This window comes from Mustelus asterias, chromosome 16 (genome assembly GCF_964213995.1).
Source record: "Mustelus asterias chromosome 16, sMusAst1.hap1.1, whole genome shotgun sequence".
NCBI classification, from domain to species: domain Eukaryota; kingdom Metazoa; phylum Chordata; class Chondrichthyes; order Carcharhiniformes; family Triakidae; genus Mustelus; species Mustelus asterias.
This window is the reverse complement of record NC_135816.1, coordinates 37251445-37273051: the sequence shown is the minus strand read 5'-3', so window position 1 is coordinate 37273051 and position 21607 is coordinate 37251445. Positions and strand designations below refer to the sequence as shown.

General features: G+C 47.8%; 1 protein-coding gene across 1 annotated transcript in view; it reads right to left on the bottom strand.

Annotated features, from left to right (window-relative positions):
* The window catches only part of spock1 (SPARC (osteonectin), cwcv and kazal like domains proteoglycan 1), a 497915-nt gene that overhangs the window by 65559 nt on the left and 410749 nt on the right, over positions 1–21607 (bottom strand). The window lies entirely within an intron of this gene.

The following is a 21607-nucleotide window of genomic DNA, read 5'->3' as shown; positions in this document are numbered from 1 at the left end:
CCCAGGTCCCTCTGCACAGCAGCATGCTGCAATTTTTTACCATTTAAATAATAGTCCATTTTGCTGTTATTCCTTCCAAAATGGATGACCTCAGCATTGTACTCCATCTGCCAGACCTTCACCCACTCACTTAGATTATCTATATCCCTTTGCAGACTTTCAGCGTCCTCTGCACAGTTTGCTCTGCCACTCATCTTAGTGTCATCTGCGAATTTTGACACACTGCACTTGGTCCCCAACTCCAAATCATCCATGTAAATCGTAAACAATTGTGGTCCCAACACTGATCCCTGAGGCACACCACTAGTCACTGATCGCCAACGAGAAAAACACCCATTTACCCCCACTCGTTGCTTTCTGTTTGTTAACCAATCCTCTATCCATGCTAATACATTACCCGTAACACCGTGCACCTTTATCTTATGTAGCAATCTTTGGTGCGGCACCTTGTCAAATGCCTTCTGAAAATCCAGATACACCACATCCACAGGTTCCCCATTGTCCACTGCACATGTAATGTTCTCAAAGAATTCCACCAAATGAAGGAATTAAGGGTTATGGTGAGCGGGCGGGTAAGTGGAGTTGAGTCCACGAAACGATCAGCCATGATCTTATTGAATGGCGGAGCAGGCTCGAGGGGCCAGATGGCCTATTCCTGCTCCTAGTTCTTATGTTATTAAATCTTTTGGCTTTTGTCAATGCTGCACACTTGCGAGCACAATACTCTTCGGGTGACACCAATTTCCACATGTCATGAAACAAATTGGAAGTTATGCAATTAAAATAACGGCTAGGATTTTCTGCTCCTGTTTTTTCATGGGTGGGGGGAGGGGGAGGGGCAGGGGGAATGCCGACAGGAGTGGAAAATCTCACGGGAGGCCCAAATCACATTTTGCATTGGCGGAATGTCTCGCCTACAATTGCCCTGCCCTCTGACTGTGACATACTGGGTTTCCCATTATGCAACATCAGGAACTTCATTTCCATTCACTGATATCTCAGTTGTCAATCGCTCCCCATGTTCAAATATCTGCCCAAGGCAGCATGTTGTCATGACGGCATGATTTACAACAGCTTCCAAAAGACAGCAACCTGGCAAGCTCATCTCCGAGGGGAGTTCGGAGGTGAGAGTGCAGCTCGCCATGGGCCACTGCTGATTCTGAGGGGAGAGAGGGCACCGGCAAGAAGGGCATGAGGGCAGAGGACTTGGGAGGAGGGAGGGCTTATAGGGGAAGGGTCCCAGCAGGGAACTTGTGGGGGATTACAGCAAGGACGAGCATGTTGTGGCAGAGGACTAGTGCCAGAAGAGGGCCAAAGCACCGGGCCTGAATGCTGAAGGCACAGGTCCTGAAGGGTGAAGGGGCAGGGGCCGAAGGCACAGGGGCAAAGGTCTTGGAGCCAGAAGTGTGGGGGAAGAGGTTGGCCCAGAACGGGGGAAGACTCAGCACCAGAAAGGGAAGCCAGCCAAGTCTTAGAGAGTCTCTTCCTGAGGCTGCATTCTTCAACTGCTGGGCCTCTGCATTCTTGGTGAGCCCTGGCACTGGAAAAGGAACCCTGAGCTAGTGCATTAGCTGGGTGGACAGTTATCCCAGGCTGATGGATCCACACATATGTGGGTTGGGGGGAGAACGTGTGAGCTTATTACTGACAAGGGCAAGTCTAATGGTGAGGCACGTCAGTAATGAGAGTTCATTTGCAACTGAGATTGTCTGTAGTCTGACTGCTGACCCAATTATGCCCATTAAGTCACCACTGATGTGTGTGAGTGCCACTCACTGCTGCTCAGCAATTAACCCTTGGTGTGCTGACTGGCACATTCAGTGACTGCAATGGATTCCCTGCACCATCGGCCAAGTGGACAAGCACATATATCACCTTTGACAGTGAGCAAGGGCTGAGTAGACCGCTCCAACCCATCAGATATGTGTTGGTGCATCTTGGCAGATTCCTCCCATTCACCGGGTTGTGCTCAAAGCCTTGGAGTGAGGCTTGGGCAAATACCTGTGCCTTACAGGAGAGCTTAGGATACAGAAGAGTGGCCAAAGCTGTGGCCACTTGGTCAAGCTGCATGGTACAAGGGTATTGTGGGTACTGGCCTATTCTGAGAGCTGATGAGGGATAGGTCCACAATGTGGTGACCAGCACATGACAATGCAGCTACCAAAGGTGAATGGGCAAAGGATCAACACACGGAGGCAAAATCTAACTTTAACTCTTTTTACTTTTGCAGTGATTGGCGCGAGGATGAGATGGAGCCCGTGGAACTGGCAATCATTCTTCTGGCGCATCAAGGAGAGAGAAGACGTCAATGGAGGCCTCCAGAGGGAGGAGGAAAACTGTGCGGAGGAAGGGGTGGCAGGGCTGCACTGCTGGCACAGGAGGGACCTCAGAGAGTGGTCGCTCGGATGTACACATGTACGGCTGATCTTCCTGAAGATGAACGAGAACCAGTGTTGGTAAAGACTTTGCCTATCAAGTGACCTGGTGCTCACTAATGTACTCTGCTGCTGGGGCTGGTGCCATGGGGAGTTGGAGGGCATGCCTGTGGCTTTAAAGGTCACAAGTACCCTCAACTTTTATGCTACTGGCTCCTCCCAGGGTTCCATGGGTAACTTTTGCTGCATCTTGCAGGATTCCGCACATGAGTGCATGAAGGAGGTGACAGTTACACTCTTCGCAAGGGCACACAACTGTGTCACTTTTGACTGGGTTCAGGGGAGCCAGGATGTATCAAGAGCCATGGGATTTGCTCAGATTTATGGCTTTCCACAGGTCTAGGCTGCCATCGACTGCACGCATGTGCTACTCAGATCCACGTGGCATCACAGAATGGAGGAGCATCATGTTCCCTTGGATGAGGAGGACATTGAGGTGGATGGAGAAGCGGAGATCCTGCTTCACGGAGGAGGGAGAATGGAGAAGGGAGTGCCAATGACCTGACAGGGCAGACAAGCTGGGACGCTCTCACAGCTGCCTGATTCAGGAATGGAGATGATGTGGATCACTGACCACATCCCATCATTCTCATATCCCTCTCCTGCCTGACTGCTGGCAGCGGAAACCCTCACTGCTTGTGTGATAGGGAGGAGCTGTTGCCATAGTCCCAATGTTGCGGGATGATGACGACTTGCAGTGGGGACAGTGCACAGATCCTCATTGAGCTACTGTGAATGTCTGACCCCTGTGTAGCTGATGGCAGCTCGCTTACTCTCAGTGACCTGGATCATATCATGGTGATGTCATGTGGAGGGTTTGACCTCTTCCTGATGTAGGCTCAGCCTTACTGATCCGTGCCTTCGAGACTCAGTGTCACCGGAGGCTGAGGCTAACGGCAAGCATCAGAGCGACATGTGCAGAGGGCACACATTGACAATGACTGGGGTGAGTGACATTGGCCCTGAACGCTGTGGGGAATGTCCTTATTCTCCATGAGAAACAGGCAAGACAGATGTGTTCCGTTACTGTGAGGGGACAGCACCATTGTGTGGGCACCCTTGCAGAGACCAGATGGAGAAAGCTCTGGACTGAGCACCCTGCCCTTCAGTGAAACAGGAACCCCATTGTCTGAGTAGCACTACAGGAAGACAGAACAAGGAGCCACAGAGAGGGTTGCAATAAGTTAAGGGTTATTTAGAGAGGTGATCGCAATATACAAGTGTCTAACACCTGTGTCCACAATGTGCAGCTAAACCATCTTAACCTTTCTAACCCATGCTGCTACATCTCAGGGTTAGAGGCAGCCTGCTCTCTGCCATGCTCCATTGTCCATGATGTCCTTGGTGGGTGTTCTCTGGAGGGCCCCAGCCTGCTTTTGTGCTCCTGCTGTGTGGCAGTGCCACTGTCCTTGGCCTGTGGAGCTGGAGCTGGAGTGGTTGCAGGAAAAGGGGATGCGGATGGGTTGGACTCTCCCAGAGTCACCTGGCTGGATGGCCCTGGAGTGTGCACCAGCTGATCCTCCTTCCTATGGGTGCCTGAGGGCACTGGCTTTCTTCTTGGGACAGAGGGCCAGCTGGAGTGAGCCTGATGTCCCTGTTGTCCTCTGGCATTGACACTCATGGATCCCAGCAAGTGCTTGCATTATGGAATGCATGTCATGCACCATGGAGTGTATGTCCTACAACACTGCAGGACAGAAGTCTTGCACCAAGGTCTCCACTGCGGTCTTCACTCACACTGTGTTGACCTGGTTGCATCTGAGTGTCGGCACTATCTCCTTGGACAGAAGACAGTAGGACTCCTCCATGCGGCCTTTCAATCCGAGCAGTGTAGTTGACATCCCTTCCTGATGTTCCCGAGTTTGCCTTTGGAGCCCCAGCAACTGAGGCACTGAATCCAGAGGAGTGTCACCTGACTGGGCCTCTAGCAGATTCCCGACCTCTAGCAATCCTCCAAGTGCCACAGCCCTTGGATGTCCCTGCCTCTGGCTGCAATGGGTCAGATAGTGAGGTGCTCACCAGTTTGTGACCCCGAAGCCTCTCTAACACCAGGTTCCACTGATGTGTGTTTCTCTGTGCTAATGGACGGCATGGGTGGAAGCTCTTTGATCTTTACTTCTGTGAAATCTTCATCGTCAGTCTCTGAGGTGGAGTCTCGTGCCTAACTGTTGGAGGGTCGGGGCTGCTCCCCTGATGTATCTGCAAGAGAAGGGAGATTTCATTAATGCATGGCAGAGACCTTCAGTTAGAGGGGACATAACTCATGTCAGTGTGATGTGCTGGAAGATGGTGTTCTGGATCCTCACTTGGTTTGTCTCTGCCCATCTCACCCTTCACGCAGGAGCAATCAAGTTCCTCCCTGGCTTGTTGGAGGGCTTCCTCCTCGAACTCAGTGAGCACATTTAATTCTGGCATCTCTCCGGGGTCTCACTTCTTTATTGTGCGCCAACTTGCCCTGCATGAAAGCAGATGGGAAGAGTGTGAGCAGGCCGTGTGCCAGGGCAGATGGTATGGATGCCTGGCATGTGAGGATGGTGAGTGGGAGCAGCGAGGTGACGAAGAGACAACCTGCAGGGGAGGTAAAGATGTGCTTGAAAGAGTGAGTGGTGGTTACCCTAGAGCTGGCACTGAATACAATGGGGGTGAGAGCGTGTGAGTTGAGAGTGATGAGTAGAATGACTTACCCTGGCAGAACGCGGGAGATCACTCTCCTTTTCCAGTACTGGATGGCCTTTGCAGGGAGTTGATGTTGACCACCATTGCTGGGATTGATGTCGCCCCCCAGAGGGGGCGTGAAACCCGTGCTGAAATATTTTAAAGTCCCTAAAAATACAGCACAATAACCCACCATCGCCGCCGACGGGCTAAACACCGCTTTTCCCGCCCGCCATCGTACTCTGCCATATATTGGGAGATTTCCACCCAATATCTTCTTAATAATTTACTAAAACTGGATTGCACATTCTGTCAGTCTCCTCACGTGGCCAGCCGGTAAAATACATTTTAAATAGTCATTTCCAGGTCTGTGGCACGCCATAACATTCAAGGCTAGAGGCCAAGTGCTGGCAAGTGGGATTAGGTGGGCAGGTCAGGGCCTTCCATGCGTCGGTACAGACTCGATGGGCTGAAGGGCCTCTTCTGCACTGTAGTATTCTGTGATTCTGATTCTGTGTAATCACTCCATTGTCCTGATTTACAAGTTGTCCAAACCATTTCACAAGCTAAATTATTTTATGCTTATCCTCACATTTACGTGAACGTATTGGGCCAGATCTTGCTGTTGCCGGTCACCGAACAACGCCTGCATTTATTTAGATTTGCCCTTTCACGTTTAGAATTGTAATTTCTTAGAGTGCATGTCTCCTCCGAAAATGTGAATTGATAAGGTCAGAGCAAAGGAAAGATCCTCCTGGGACCTGAGTAAAACAGGGCAAACAAATATACATCTCCTTAATCCATCAGATTGAAAGATGGTGAAATTAGCAGTGCAAGAAGGTAATGTAAATGACAGTGGGTGAATTCAATGTCAAATCAGGTACAGGAAAAAGAATAATTAAAGTGAGTGTTGATCTTCTCAAGAACGAGTCTGGGGGATATTGGGAAATAAAGAAATGGCGCAAGTTTTGAACAGGTACTTTGCGCCTGTCTTCACTTTGGAAATATTTTTAAATCTGGGAGGTTTTTAAATTCCCAGGGTAGAAATGTCAATTACCAGGGGACATAGGTTTTGGGTAGAAGGGGGAAAGTTTAAAGGAGATGTGAGAGACAAGTTCCTTACACAGAGGGTGGTAACTGCCTGAAATAAGCTGCCAGAGGAGGTGGTAGAAGCAGATGGAACAGCAACATTTAAGGGGCATCTTAAGGGGTACCGAGGGCGGCACGGTAGCACAGTGGTTAGCACTGCTGCTTCACAGCTCCAGGGACCTGGGTTCAATTCCCGGCTTGGGTCACTGCCTGTGTGGAGTTTGCACATTCTCCTCGTGTCTGCGTGGGTTTCCTCCGGGTGCTCCAGTTTCCTCCCACAGTCCAAAGATGTGCAGGTTAGGTTGATTGACCATGCTAAAAATTGCCCCTTAGTGTCCTGCAATGCGTAGGTTAGAGGGATTAGCGGGTAAATATGTGGGGTGGGGCCTGGGTGGGATTGTGATCGGTGCAGACTCGATGGGCCAAATGGCCTTTTTCTGCACTGTAGGGTTTCTATGATTCTATGATCTTGACAGATACATGAATAGGCAGGAAATAGAGGGTTATGGACCGCATGGAGGTAAAGGGTCTTTAGTTTAGAAAGGCAGCATGTGTCAGCGCAGGCTTGGTGGGCCGAAGAGCCTGTTCCTGTGCTGTACAGTTCTCTGTTCTAGAGGTGAAAGGGAGAGAGGAACTTTAAACAATTCCAATCACCAGAGATAGGGTATTGAGAAAATGATTTGAATCGAAGGCTGACAAGTCTCCAGATCCTGATGGAATTCGCCCATGGGTCTTAAAGGAATTGACTGTGAAATAGTAGATGCATTGGTTTTAATTTTCCAAAATTCCCTGGACTCTGGAAAGATCTCATCAGATTGGTAAATCGTGAATGTAACTCCTCTTTCCAAGTAGGAAGGGAGACAGAAAACAGGAAATCATGTGCTAGTTAACCTAACATCTGTCATAGGGAAAATGCTTGAATCTATTATTAAAGGGTGTAAGATGAATTTGTATGCTCGTATAGAACATAGAACATAGAAAGTCACAGCACAAACAGGCCCTTCGGCCCACAAGTTGCGCCGATCACATCCCCACCTCTAGGCCTATCTATAGCCCTCAATCCCATTAAATCCCATGTACTCATCCAGAAGTCTCTTAAAAGACCCCAACGAGTTTGCCTCCACCACCACCGACGTCAGCCGATTCCACTCACCCACCACCCTCTGAGTGAAAAACTTACCCCTGACATCCCCCCTGTACCTACCCCCCAGCACCTTAAACCTGTGTCCTCTCGTAGCAACCATTTCAGCCCTTGGAAATAGCCTCTGAGAGTCCACCCTATCCAGACCCCTCAACATCTTGTAAACCTCTATCAGGTCACCTCTCATCCTTCGTCTCTCCAGGGAGAAGAGACCAAGCTCCCTCAACCTATCCTCATAAGGCATGCCCCCCAATCCAGGCAACATCCTTGTAAATCTCCTCTGCACCCTTTCAATGGCTTCAACATCTTTCCTGTAATGAGGTGACCAGAACTGCGCGCAGTACTCCAAGTGGGGTCTAACCAGGGTCCTATAAAGCTGCAGCATTATCTCCCGACTCCTAAACTCAATCCCTCGATTAATGAAGGCTAGTACGCCATACGCCTTCTTGACCGCATCCTCCACCTGCGAGGCCGATTTAAGAGTCCTATGGACCCGGACCCCAAGGTCCTTCTGATCCTCTACACTGCTAAGAATGGTACCCTTCATTTTATACTGCTGCTCCATCCCATTGGATGTACAGGAAGAGAATAAAAGGGAAAGAAAAACTGGATTAAAAGAGAGAAAAAGAGATAGGAGGGTAAAGTGGATATAAAAAATACATTTTAATTTAAGAGATCTTCAACAACAATTAAAATCTGAAGAGAGGAGACTATGCTTGCAATAGATCATTTTCACTAGCTAATTGGCAGCAATTAACACTTGTGGTATCATTAGAAGAGTAATTAAACTTCAATAGACAAGAATTAACCTTTCCTGATGAGTCTAGTTCATCTCTACTCTACAAATACAGCAAGTTCACACATTCAATGCACTTTAATGGGGAGGTAGAGAGTGAGATGCCATTGTTCATGAAGTTAATGGCACTCTGATGCAAGTTGGACAGCAAGGCCAGAACTTTCTGACCATTCACACCGGCGGTTTCTTCCGGTCCCACCAACGGCACACCACTGCTGTGGGTTTCATGGCGGCAAGGAGCGCATTCCATGGGAAACTCCATTAACAAGATCTTGCAGCTGGCCAAAGATGGGCCAAATCTGCGGCTGGGAAACACATGGTAGGTTGCGCAGAAAATTCCGTCCCAAGTTCTTGATATAGTTTAACTGCACATCTGCATGAACCTCGCTTGAAATTGCTGTATCATTTATGCAAAAGTAATGGTGTGTGCAATCAAGACTCCCGGTTATTTTAACTTGAAAACATGGGCATATGTCTGAATTTATAGATTTGTGAGATTCACATGATCATCAATTCACTCAATCGAGAGCAGCAGGGGCGATTCTCCCAAAAACATTCTAAGTGTCGAATTTGGTGAAAACAGGAGTAACTCCCGCCGATTTTTTTTAGCATGATTTTCAGAATGAATTTCCCACAGTCTGAGCACTGCAGAGTGTCCCAGCGCGATCCACTTTGAAAATCAGTGGGTGGGGCCTTCCCGCTGGAGAGGCCGGCAGCATAGTGCTGAGTGGGCCACTGTACATGCTCCGATCTGTCAGAGTGGAGATTACCACATGAACAGTGGCCTCCCGATCACAGGTCAGCCCCGCAAACCCTCACTGCTGCCCCTCCGACCATGCCACCCCCTGATCACTGGCCTCCTGGACCTCTCCGTCCCACCCTCCCTCCACCAGCCCCGATCTCCCTGACCTCCCCACTTCCCCCTGCTGTCCCAATCAGCCCCCCAAACAGGCACTGCCCCCCCCAAAAGCTTTAGCACCATTAACTTGCCCAACACTACCTCTTTCAAAGCCGGAGGCCATGGAGGCCCCCCTAGGAGGTTGGGGGCAAGAGGGCTCTCCCCCACCTCCTACCTTGGACAAAGGGTATCGCCTTACAAATGCTGAGTTCCCATTTGCTCAGCTGAACCTCTTATGAGGCAGGGACGATTCCCTGAGACAGCCAGGACTGGATCCCCATTCTGTACTTGCCACCCTTTAGCAGTCCTGAAACCATCCAAAATTCCACCCTGCTCCTCCAACAAGGTCTTGGAGAGTTTTTTCATGTTCTTGAATTGACCTCAATCGGGGAGGAAGTGGGAGCACTGTCCTGCCCTTTCTCCCTGCCCTGGTTAACATTGCCAGCACCAGAATGGTATCCTGAAACTGGCATGCTGGCCAGCGAAGCATTTTTGGCAGCAAACCCATTTCCATTCCCACTCTTGGACGGGTGGGAGGAGGCTCAAAAATTCAGCCCATGGAGTTTGTACCTGTGAAATAAAGCAACGCTGTTCAGAGAAAAAAACAGCCATTTTCCCTGGTGAGTTCACCAGCCTTGATAATAGAGGGTGCCTGATGCTAGATAAGCAATCTATCTCATCAGGGCCTGACGATCCCATCAGAGGGGACATCAAGGTATAGTCAAGCCACGTATTCTTCCATTACAGAGAAACAGTCGGTCCATTTAGAAAGCAATGGAGAGATTCAAAACTTGTCACTGCACTGCCAAGCTCTGAATTCCCATAAAGAAATATTAATATATCAAGTGTTTTATGATTTGAGATATGACAGATTTCCAATCCATCACACAAAGCTATGTGCACACAACACACACTGTCAAACGAAACTAGAACTCTCTGGTCCTTTTGGGCCTGCTGGTTAAGTGATGTAAATTGCTGTGATACACAGTGGTATTCTTTTTTTTCATATTCTAGTTCCACATAAGCAACACAATAACTAACTCCTGCGATACATCACACACACACCCACACCATACACACACACCACACACACCCACACATACACCCACCACACACACCACACACAAACACACACACACCACACACGCATACACACACCACACACACACACATACACACGCACGCACATACACAATCATTTAGTTAATCCTACAGCAGTGAGAAATCTTTAAGGCTAACACCTCAGAGGGTAGATCAAAGAACATGGGCAGAAGGCGTCGCAGGTCTTTCTAACTTTAAATGACCAACTTTCTGAGTGAGGTCAAAATTCTATAATATTAAAGAAAATTGTTTTGTCCAAAATATTATTAGTTTCATTACTGACCTGAGCAAAGAAAGAAAACCAAGGAGATGATTTGACTGCTTTGATCGATTAATTCTGTGCTTGCTGCAGCTTATAAATAGTTGAGTTTTGGGGGGAAAAAAAAGAGTAATACGATTGGAGGATAATTTGTTTGTTCATTTTCTATTAGCGAGATACCAGTGGAATCCCTGCAAACAGAATCTACCATTGAAAGGTTGGGCAATTTGGCAGCTGTAGTGCCACAAGGCTAATCATAGGACAATGTTCCAGTCAGTTAGATACTGTAGTTGGGAATTAGCTGGAAGAATAGTCCAAAATGACCACCGCATGTTAAAGCTTTCCTCATCATATACCCAATTCACGTTCAGTGGGATTGGTGATGGCTGGATCCTGAATGGATGTTTTCCCATGTGCATGAGAGACCCAAACTAGGAGAGCAGTTTAAAAATAAGGGTTATCCCATTTAAGACAGAGATGGGAAGACATTTTTATTTGAGGGTCTACCTCTGAGTGTCCTGAATCTGTGGAAGTCTCTAACAGCAGTGGAGGGGGGTGGTCACTGAATACTTTTAAGGCAGTGATAGATATATTCTTGACCAAAGGGTGTCAGGGCTAGACAGGAGAGTGGCATCAAGGCCACCATCAGATCAGTCATAATTAAATGGTGGAACAGGCTCGAGGGGCTGAATGGCCTCCTTCCGCTGGGCAAATGCATGGCAGATGCAGTATAATTGGATAAGTGTGAAGCTATCCACTTCGTTAGCAAAAACAGGAAGCCAGATTATTATCTGAAAACTATAAATTAAGAGAGATGAATATGCAACGAGACCTGGGTGTCCTCATACACCAGTCGCTGAAGGTAAGCATGCAGATGCAGCAAGTGGTAACAAAGGTAAATGGTATGTTGGCCTTCATAGCAAGAGAATGTGAGTACAGGAGCAAGGATGTTTTGCTGAAATTATAAAGGGCCTTGTTGAGGCCACACCTGGAATATTGTATGCAGTTTTGATCTCCTTATCTGAGGAAGGATGTTCTTGCTATTGAGGGGGTGCAGAGAAGGTTTATCAGGCTGATTCCTGGGATGGCGGGACTGACGTATGAGGAGAGGTTGAGTCAGTTAGTATTACATTCATTGGAGTTCAGTAGAATGAGAAGGGATCTCATCGAAACTATAAAATTCTAACAGGACTAGAAAGGGTAGATGCAGGAAGGATGTTCCTGATGTTGGGGGTGTTCAGAACCAGGGGTCATAAGGATATGGGGTAAACCTTTTAGGACTGGAGATGAGGAGAAATTTCTTCATGCAGTGAGTGGTAAGCCTGTAGAATTCACTCCCACAGAAAGCAGTTGAGGCCAAAATATTGTATGTTTTCAAGAAGGAGTTAGACATAGCTCTTGGGGCAAAGGGAATCAAAGAATACGGGGAGAAAGTGGGATCAGGCTATTGAGTTGGATGATCAGCCATGATCATAATGAACAGGAGCAGGCTCGAAGGGCCGAATGGCCTACTCCAACGCTTCTATGTTTCCACGCACTTAACTTGCATGTTCAGAAAGCTCCCACTGAAGAGGCAGCAGCTTTTATTTCAATATGTTTACATCTTGAGTATGATCGCATTTATTTGTTGATGCGATTTTCTGCATGTTAAACTGGATATGCACTTAAAAAAAATACTGCCCACAGCAATCGAGATTCCTCAAAGTATAAACCACATAAAGGGTGCGATGGCAAATCTAATGCATAGCTTTGTAAGTGTACTTTTGAAATGTTTTTTTTCCTCTCTGCATCGCCCACTACTCACTACTTTAAAAGCTAATCTCAATAAAGTGCACTCTTTTTTGCTTTTTTACTGTCAAAAAAGTATTAATGCAGACATAACCAACCCCTCATTCCCTCATTTGTCAGAGGAGCATTAAAAATATTCAAGCATAGAAGACTGCAAAGGAATCCTGGGGAGAAAATACTGGGAGTCTGTGACCACCTTCAGAAATCCATCTGTTGCCTAGGCACACATTCAGTGTAAGTGCTTTAAGCATTTTGTTTGAAATTGACTTATGAAAGTCTGTCGGTAACTGCTGAGGGGAGCTTGCTTTCATATCATTAAGGAAGCCAGAAAGGTTAGAGATGACACTCGTACACCCCACAGAGAATGATTTTTTTTTTTTTAAAAAACCTTGCGGCAAATGTATTCGTGGTTCAAAAGACGTGAATAATAAAACCAGAGGCAAAGTAACAAGATCCCTGCAAGACTGCACGATAGCCTGACCTGCTAATTGTAATTGAGCAAGGGGAAGCAAAATCTGTCTTTCTGCAGCACTCAGGCTTTGATCCGGGTCAAAAATCAACAATTAATCGGGCACAGAAAAAGAAAGAGCAGTGATTGTTAAAGAAAGAATGGGAATATAAGGAGGGTGTCGGATGAAAGGGAGAGAAAAACAAAACTTGCAATAAAATTGACCCGAAATGTTAGCATTGGCCGGGATTTTCTGCACCTGATTGGCCTTTACGACAGTAAAATCTCACAAGAAGGCCCAAGAGGCGAAATTTCTGACAATGTTAAAGCAGGAACACAGTGGTTGACAGTGCTGCCTCACAACGCCAGGGACCCGGGTTCGGTTCCTGAGTTTTAAAAATTCATTCGTGGGACATGGGCGTCGCTGGCTGGCCAGATTTATTGCCCATCCCTAGTTGTCCTTCAGAAGGTGATGGTGAGCCGCCTTCTTGAATCGCTCCAGTCCATTTGCTGTGGGTTGACCCACAATGCCGTTTGGACGGAAACTCCAGGATTTTGACCCAGCGACTGTAAAGGAACGGCGATATATTTCCAAGTCAGGACGGTGAGTGGCTTGGAGGTGAATTTGCAGGTGGTGGGTGTTCCCATGTATCTGTTGCCCTTGTCCTTCCAGGTGGAAGTGGTTGTGGATTTGGAAGGTGCTGTCTAAGGATCTTTGGTGAATTGCTGCAGTGCATCGTGTAGATAGTACACACTGCCGCTACTGAGCGCCGGTGGTGGAGAGATTGAATGTTTGTAGATGTGGTGCCAATCAGGCGGGCTGCTTTGTCCTGGATGGTGTCAAGCTTCTTGAGTGTTGTTGGACCTGCACCCATCCAGGCAAGTGGGGAGCATTCCATCACACTCCTGACTTGTGCCTTGTAGATGGTGGATAGGCTTTGGGGAGTCAGGGGATGAGTTACTCACCACAGTATTCCTAGCCTCTGACTTGCTCTTGTAGCCACTGTGTTTGTTAATGTGGTGAGTCCAATTGAGTTTCTGGTCAATGGTAACCCCGAGGATGTTGACAGTCGGGGGATTCAGTGATGGTTACACCATTGAATGTCAAGGGGCGGTGGTTAGAGTGTCTCTTATTGGTGATGGTCATTGCCTGGCATTTGTGTGGCGCGAATGTTACTTGCCACTTGTCAGCCCAAGCCTGGATATTGTCCAGATTTTGTTGCATTTGAACATGGACTGCTTCAGTATCTGAGGAGTCGTGAATAGTGCTGAACATTGTGTAATCATCGGCGAACATCCCCACTTCTGACCTTATGACGGAGAAAAGGTCATTGATGAAGCAGCTGAAGATGGTTGGGCCTAGGACACTACCCCGAGGGACTCCTGCAGAGATGTCCTGGAGCTGAGATGACTGACCCTCCACAACCACAACCATCTTCCTATGTACCAGGTATGACTCCAACCAGTGGAGTGTTTGCCCCCTGATACCCACTGATTCCAGTTTTGCTAGGGCTCCACACAGACAGTCACCTCGAGTCACTGTCTGTGTGGAGTTTGCACGTTCTCCCCGTGTCTGCATGGGTTTCCTCCGGGTGTTCCGGTTTCCTCCCACAGTCTGAAAAACGTGCTGGCTAGGTGGATTGGCTATGCTAAAATTTCCCCTTAGTGCCCCAAGATATGTGGGTTAGGGGGATTAGCGGGTAAATACATGGGGTTACGGGGATAGGGTCTGGGTGGGATTTCTCATCGGAGAGTCAGTACAGACTCGATGGGCCAAATGGCCTGCTTCTGCACCGTAGAGATTCTATGATTCAGGAAGCGATTGTGTGCTCCCCCCTCAATGGGGGGCTGTGAATGTCTTTATCATATATTTGCATTTCATTATGACTCCCACTCAGCGGAGTCCACCCTTCCCCAGGTTGAATTTAAATCCCACATTGGTTAGAAACCAGAATAACGGGGAGGATTTCCCGGAATGCCCTGTGGCGTATTTTCTGGGGGTGGAAGCGGCTCGCCATTGGCTGCCGGCAGGGATTTTTCAGACTCACCGACGTCTGGTGTATTTTGTGTGGCTCCCCCGTTCCCGCCGTTGGGGAATCCACCACTAGGGGTCCACCTTTGGTGGCACCGGAAGATCACGGCTGTGGGATGGGCTGGTAAATCCCACCCAACGTGTTTTACAACAACACCTAAACAATGTGCAGCTGGCGACCTGCACTTCACTGGAAAGACTGAGGTTAGTTTGCTCAATTTAGTGCGGCACTCGCAAAATCAGTGCACAGCTTTGAACTAAGAGCCGTCGTGGATTCACGGGTGACTCTCAGGCAGGTCTGCAGAACAAGCATACCAAGGTTAAGGTGTGGCTAGCTTTTACTGCACTTCAGAGCAAGGGCTCCATTCTGGATGGGGCAAGGCAGCACTGAGTAAAGGGAAGAGGCCTCAGGGCTAGGGTTCCACTGAGAATGAAGAGTGGGGAAGGTTTTTTTTAATTAATTCATGGGATGTAGGCATCACTGGCTGGGCCAGCATTTGATTTGATTTATTATTGTCACATGTATTGGTATACAGGGAAAAGTATTGTTTCTTAAGTGCTCTACAGACAAAATATACCATTCATAGAGTACATAGGGGAGAAGGAAAGGAGAGGGTGCAAAATATAATGATACAGTCACAACCAGGGTTTAGAGAAAGATCAGTCTAATATTTGGTAGATCCATTCAAAAGTCTGATGGCATTTATTGCCCATCTCTAATTGCCCTTGAACTGAATAACTTGCTAGGCCATTTCAGAGGGTATTTTAAGAGTCAACCACCATGCTGTGGATTTGGAGTCACATGTAGGCCAGACCAGGTAAGGATGGCAGATTTCCCTCCCTAAAGGACATGAGTGAACCGGATCGGTTTTTATGACAGTCGACAATGGTTTCAAGGTCATCATTAGGCTTTTTATTTAAGATTTTAATTGGATTCAAATTTCACCAGCTGCTGTGTCGGGATTCGAACCTGGATACCCCAAAGCACTACACTGGGTCTGTAGATTACTAGTCCAGTGACAATACCACTCTGCCTCTGACTCCCAAACACATGATTGGCGGTGGGGGAGCAGGTTTGGATGAGTAAAAGGTCATCCAACTGGAAAATAATGTCAAAAATGGGGCACTGCCACAGTTTAGCATCAGCTCAGCCAACACACATGAAGTCAGGCAAGTAAAGAAAAGATGCCTACTCAAAATGGCACTGGTCGCTCCCCTAGTTTTAAACCCTTGTGCGCAGCCTTCAAAATCAACAGAGTTTTATGGAACAGCAGAATTATTGGGTGATGAACAAGTCTGAGTGGCCATAGAACACTCACAGAGGGGAATGCTCCCAACCCCCTAAATTATTGTAAGGTATACACTTGACATTCACCCTCACACTCATACCAAACAGTCTTCCAGTGCAGGTTAGGACGATGCCAGCGCCTGAGGTGAGAGCAGAACATCCAGTTGAGCAGTGAAGCTGTCAGCAGTCGGACATATGGGCTGTAGCAGGGTTGAGTTGTGCGCAACTTTCATGCGCATTCCCCACTGGGCATCATTTCAGGGACCAGGACTGCCCAGCATGGGTACATGGGCCTTGAGGCCTCAATGCCTTGACCAAAAGTGGATATTAGGACACAGAGGCTGATCCTTCCATTTCTCTCATTGATACTGAAGTGAGATGCACACATTGGCCCTGTTTTCCCATGCACAGACATTCAAAATGTTTACGATTTAATGCGCACTCTTAAGTTTCAAGCCTCTTTGCATCTTTTAAGAGAGACATCTCTTCTGCGACTGTCCTCATTTTATAATACTTTTTTTTGCTGCTTGGATTGGCCTGTCAATCATTAGAATTTTATAAGAACAAATTCGGAGATGCAGTTTTCAGGTAACTACTTCCCTTGGGCAGCAAGAGAATGGAAGAGGCTGGTTGGTTGCCTTTGAAAGTAGTTGGAGGTCTTGAGCATTTTGATGGTCAAGTCCCTTCATAGCGTTCCGCGGATAAATATTTGGAACAGACAGTCGAATGAATGAGGTCGGCAATCTGGATTCAGTCTAGGTAAATTATAAAGGGACTGAAGGAGATCCCGGCAATGGGTGGGAGAGGCTTGCACTGAAGTTTTGCTGCTGTTCGCACGGTGGGATCCCGCTGACAGCACGCCCCACCTCTGCGGAGTTCCTGATGGCAAGGGATGCATTCAATGGGAAACCCCTGTTGATGACGGCGGGACAATAAGATTCTGCCACCAGCGAAACACATCATGAAGAGGAAGAAAAATTCCGCCCTTGGAGTTTTATTTTTAATTGGCCAGGAGGAAGGAAAAGCCTCTACACAAAAATGGGCTCTGTGTAAACGGGACAATCTCCATCTGTTTGATAGCCCATTTGGAGTCCTGTTGATACCTTAGAACCATGATTTGGGAATGGAACTGCGAGCGCTCCACTGCTGTTTTCGTTGCACTAGTGTCCTAGACCAGCCCATCGGTGGGATGAACATGGCTCTACGGCATTTGGTCTGCTAAGGAAGGACAGATCCTCCTACGTGAAAGAAACATAAATTGCGTTGAGAAATGAATCACTGAGCTGTTACACACTGCACAGGAGAGCTGAAGAGTAGATCGGAAATGTAAATTAGCATTATGTTGGCATGAGGCAGAACCCATAACCAGGGAAAGGGGAGGAAGGTAATAAAGATAAAAGAGATTGCTGTAATGAAATGTTGTTATTTTGGCGTTGGAAATTGAAAGTCGGAGTTTAGATGAGCACACAGATGAATAAACGCCACTTGAAGGGAATTGTCAATCTAAAAAAGCAGCATCAAGGAATGACTCAAATACAACTTCCACTGTGAAGGTGACAGAGTAAACCTCAGAAATTAATCTCCCAGCGTTCTATTTATTCTAATGGGTTTCTGAATTCTAATTCCCTTTAATGTTTGACTTTCTTGAGAATCTTTTATTTCCAAATATTTGTAAGAGCAAATATCAAAAATGTTATTGTACTTCTATTGCATGCATCAGCTTGCTGCGACTATTTCCCCCTGGACAACAGACGATCTTAAACCCATTTAACTTGTACTTGATCCCTTTGTATTAAAGACTTCAATTGTTTGCCACAGCTAACCGCCCACTCTAAATGCACTGAGTCTACCCTCAGAGGCTAGGGGATTGCATTTTGGACTTTCTTGATAATCTGGAATGCATTTCAATGTAATGAAACGTACATTTTCAAATGTGTCTACCCTAGTTCAAGGGGATAATTGGTTTTTCTCTAGCTTTAGGAGATATCCTTCCAAAGGAGGCATCAGAAAATTTGTATTCTTAGCTTAAGAAGATATGTAACATTAAAAGTCGTGCTATCTTATTCCTACAGCTTTGCCATCTCTAAGACGTCAAGCAGATTTCAATTTATCCTTGACCTCAAGAATATATCTAAATTCTTACCAAAGGAAAATTATAATTGTTCAGGGGCTTACAGCACAGATGACTGTCTCGTTGCTGCAAATCTCAAGGGAGCCTATAAGTTTCTAGTCATCTCGAAAGAGAATGTTTCTGTGCTTCCCAGTGACAGAAAGTGCCACAAGTTAAAGGGACTGCGTTAAGGTCATTTCACTGCAGTCCTCGCAAACCACCTTTCGATTAGAACTGCACACTCTTGTGTTGAGAGACTGGAGCTGAAATCCTGTGGAGATTCCATCAGTCTCCCGTTACAACTCCAGGAAATGGGAGAAAGTCCATGGAATTTCAGTTCCTATCCATTAACTACTCCAAAGCCTTGACAAGATGCAGCCCAGGCAATCAATAGAGCAGGTAGTAAATATTAAGAGGATCTCTCCTCACAGACGTTGCCAGCCCTGCCGAGATTTTCCAGCGTTTTCCCTTTCCGTTTCAGATTCCAGCATCCTCAGTAATTTGCTTTAGTTAAGAGGATTAGAATGTTATATATTTTTTTAAAAATCGACAAATTCCAGCCGCAGCTCACTCGTAAAAGCTCAAAACAAGATATAAGCAGAGCGTTTCCTCGTACTAGAGTCATTTACGGATGTTCAAACTATATGGGGGTGATTCTCCCAGCCCACTGCGATGCTCCAGCAGCACTCCAGGGCCAGGATTTCTGGCATCATCCGCCAGAATCTGTGTGGAGCTCATTTAAATATTAAAATTCTGATTTTAATATCATTAGCGGACCTGGGACTGAAGTCTCCAGGCCCGATAGCCTCTCCCCCCACCACCACGAGTGATTCACTCCACCGGGGTTTTACAACAGCTTCCCACTAATGGGGAGCTGGCGGCCCGACCCCGCTGGAGTGAGGGGAGGCCATGGAGACCCCCCCCCCAGGAGGTCAGAGTAAGAGAGGGGGTGCCCCCAGCCCCTGCCCAAGGGGGCACCTTTTCACCAGGCATCGGGCAGTGCCTAAGGTGTGGGGCCTGCGGGGGCGGGGGCCTATGGGGGAGTTCTGTGGGGGTGGGAGGGTCTCGCTGCCACTCTGCAGTCAGGATCGGTGGCAGAGGGAGGGAAGGGCTGTCGGGGGGTGTGGGGGGAAAGAGGGTGGAGACTGGGGTTGGGGGAGGGGAGGGCATACACACATCTGGGCTGGTTCTGAGGCGTCCAGTCCCGATGTCTCCCCCTGGCCAGCGAGCGGGAGGTGGGAGTGCCGGGCTACAGTACATGCGCCGATCTTCACTCTGACAGATTGGCGCATGTGCAGTGGTCTGCTCGGCACTATGCTGCCAGCCTCTGCAGCGGGAATAGGTCCTGCCCCTGGATTTTCAGTGTGAATCTCCCTGAGGCACTCTGCAGTGTCCAGAGTGTTGGAGATTCATTTTGAAAATCCCGCTAAAAAAACTAGTGGAAGTTACTCCAGTTGCTATGCGAATTCGGCACTTAGAATGTTTTTGGGAGAATCCCTGCCTTCTTGTCATAGCTTCACGGAATCAATAATCTATTAACTTGTTAAGGTAAGATTTTACAGAGATAAAGGGTAGGGAGTTCCACGCAAACTGCTGCAAAGCCAGCTTGGCATTAGCCAGCAGGGGGATCTTCTAGTGCTGCCTTGTTAATGGGGTTTCCCGTTGAATGCACCCCTCGCTGTTGGAAATCCTGAGTCGTTGGGAGCAGAAGATCCCGCTGGCGTGAATGGCAGGAAAGTTCCAGCCAAAGAGTTTTGTGACATCAACAAAAATGTGATCGGCCATTACAATGAGTTGTAGTCAGCAAGAAACTAACGATTTGGCTTTGAGCTAGTGGGAAAATCCATCCATGCTATGGAATAGGAAATTGTTTTAAATCTTCCTGTCTATCCCCAATTATCCTGTACCAATTTCAAGCTCATTTGAATTTCTGAGATAGGAGACATTTGTCACTGATGTTCACAGCTTGTGAGTTTTTGTAAAGAAGGCCACTCATGTAAATGGAGAGGTGATGGCCCAGTGGTATTATCGCTGGACTATTAATCTAGCGACTCAGCTAATGTTTTGGGGACCCGGGTTCGAATCCCGCCATGGCAGGTAGTGGAATTTGAATTCAATAAAAAATGGAATTAAGAATCTACTGATGACCATGAAACCATTGCCTATTGTCGGAAAAACCCATCTGGTTCACTTAACGTCCTTTTGGGAAGGAAATCTGCCATCCTTACCTGGTCTGGCCCACATGTGACTCCAGAGCCACAGTAATGTGGTTGAGTCTCAACTGCCCTCTGGACAAGCAAAACAGGAAGTGGGCCCAGCAGAAGTCTGGGAAGGTTTTTGGAGGGTTTAAAAGTAGGCCGCACTTTTGAGCGAGCAGCGTCGTTAGCGGGCAGCAGAGTGAGCAGGAGGCAGAGTGAAAGCTGTAGGGCTTTGGCTCACAGGGCTTGGGCGAGCAGGGGTGAGTTAATTCATTTTTTGCTGTTTCTACCTGGTACTGGCAAGGTATCTAGAGGGGATGGGTGTGCAGGCAGTGCAATGTTCCTCTTGCACTATGTTCGAGGTGAGGGACGACGTCAGTGTCCCTGCTGATTATACCTGTGAGAAGTGCATCCATCTGCAGCTCCTCCAAAACCGTGTAAGGGAACTGGAGCTGGAGTTGGAGGAACTTAGGATCATTAGGGATGCAGAGATGGCCATAGACAGAAGCTTCAGGGATACAGTTACTCCGCGGAATGAAAATAGATGGGTGACGGTGAGAGGGGCTGGGAAGAAGCAGTCGGTGCAGGGATCCCCTGTGGTCGTTCCCCTTAGCAATAAGTATTCCGCTTTGGATACGGTTGAGGGGACGACATACCAGTGGTGAGCCGCAGTGAGAGGATCTCGGCACTGAGTCCGTCCCTGTGGCTCAGGAGGGTAAGGAGGAGAGCGGGAGGGCAATAGTTATTGGGGACTTGTTAGTTAGAGGGATAGATAGGAGGTTCTGTGGCAGCAAAAGAGACTCGAGGATGGTTTGTTGCCTACCGGATGCCAGGGTCCGTGACGTCTCGGACCGTGTTTTCCAGATTCTTAAGGGGGAGGGGAAACAGTCACAAGTCGTGGTACACATTGGTACCAACGACATAGGTAAGAGAAGGGACGGGGATTTAAAACAGGAATTTCGGGAGCTCGGCTGGAAGCTGAGAGCAAAGACAAAACATGTGGTCATCTCTGGTACGCTACCGGTGCCACGTGATAGCGAGTTGAGGAACAGGGAGAGAGTGCACTTAAACATGTGGTTGCAGGGATGGTGCAGGAGGGAGGGTTTCAGATACGTGGATAATTGGAACACGTTCTGGGGAAGGTGGGACCTCTACAAACAGGACGGGGTGCACCTGAACCAGAGGGGCACCAATATCCTGGGAGGGAAATTTGCTACGGCTCTTCAGGGGGATTTAAACTAATTTGTCAGGGGAGTGGGAAAAGGAGTTGTAGTCCAGAAGTCAGTGTTGAGGGTGGTGAGGTATTGGGGAAGGTATCAAGGTCAAGGGTGGGTACCGGTAGACAGGAAGATGGGTTGAAGTGTGTCTA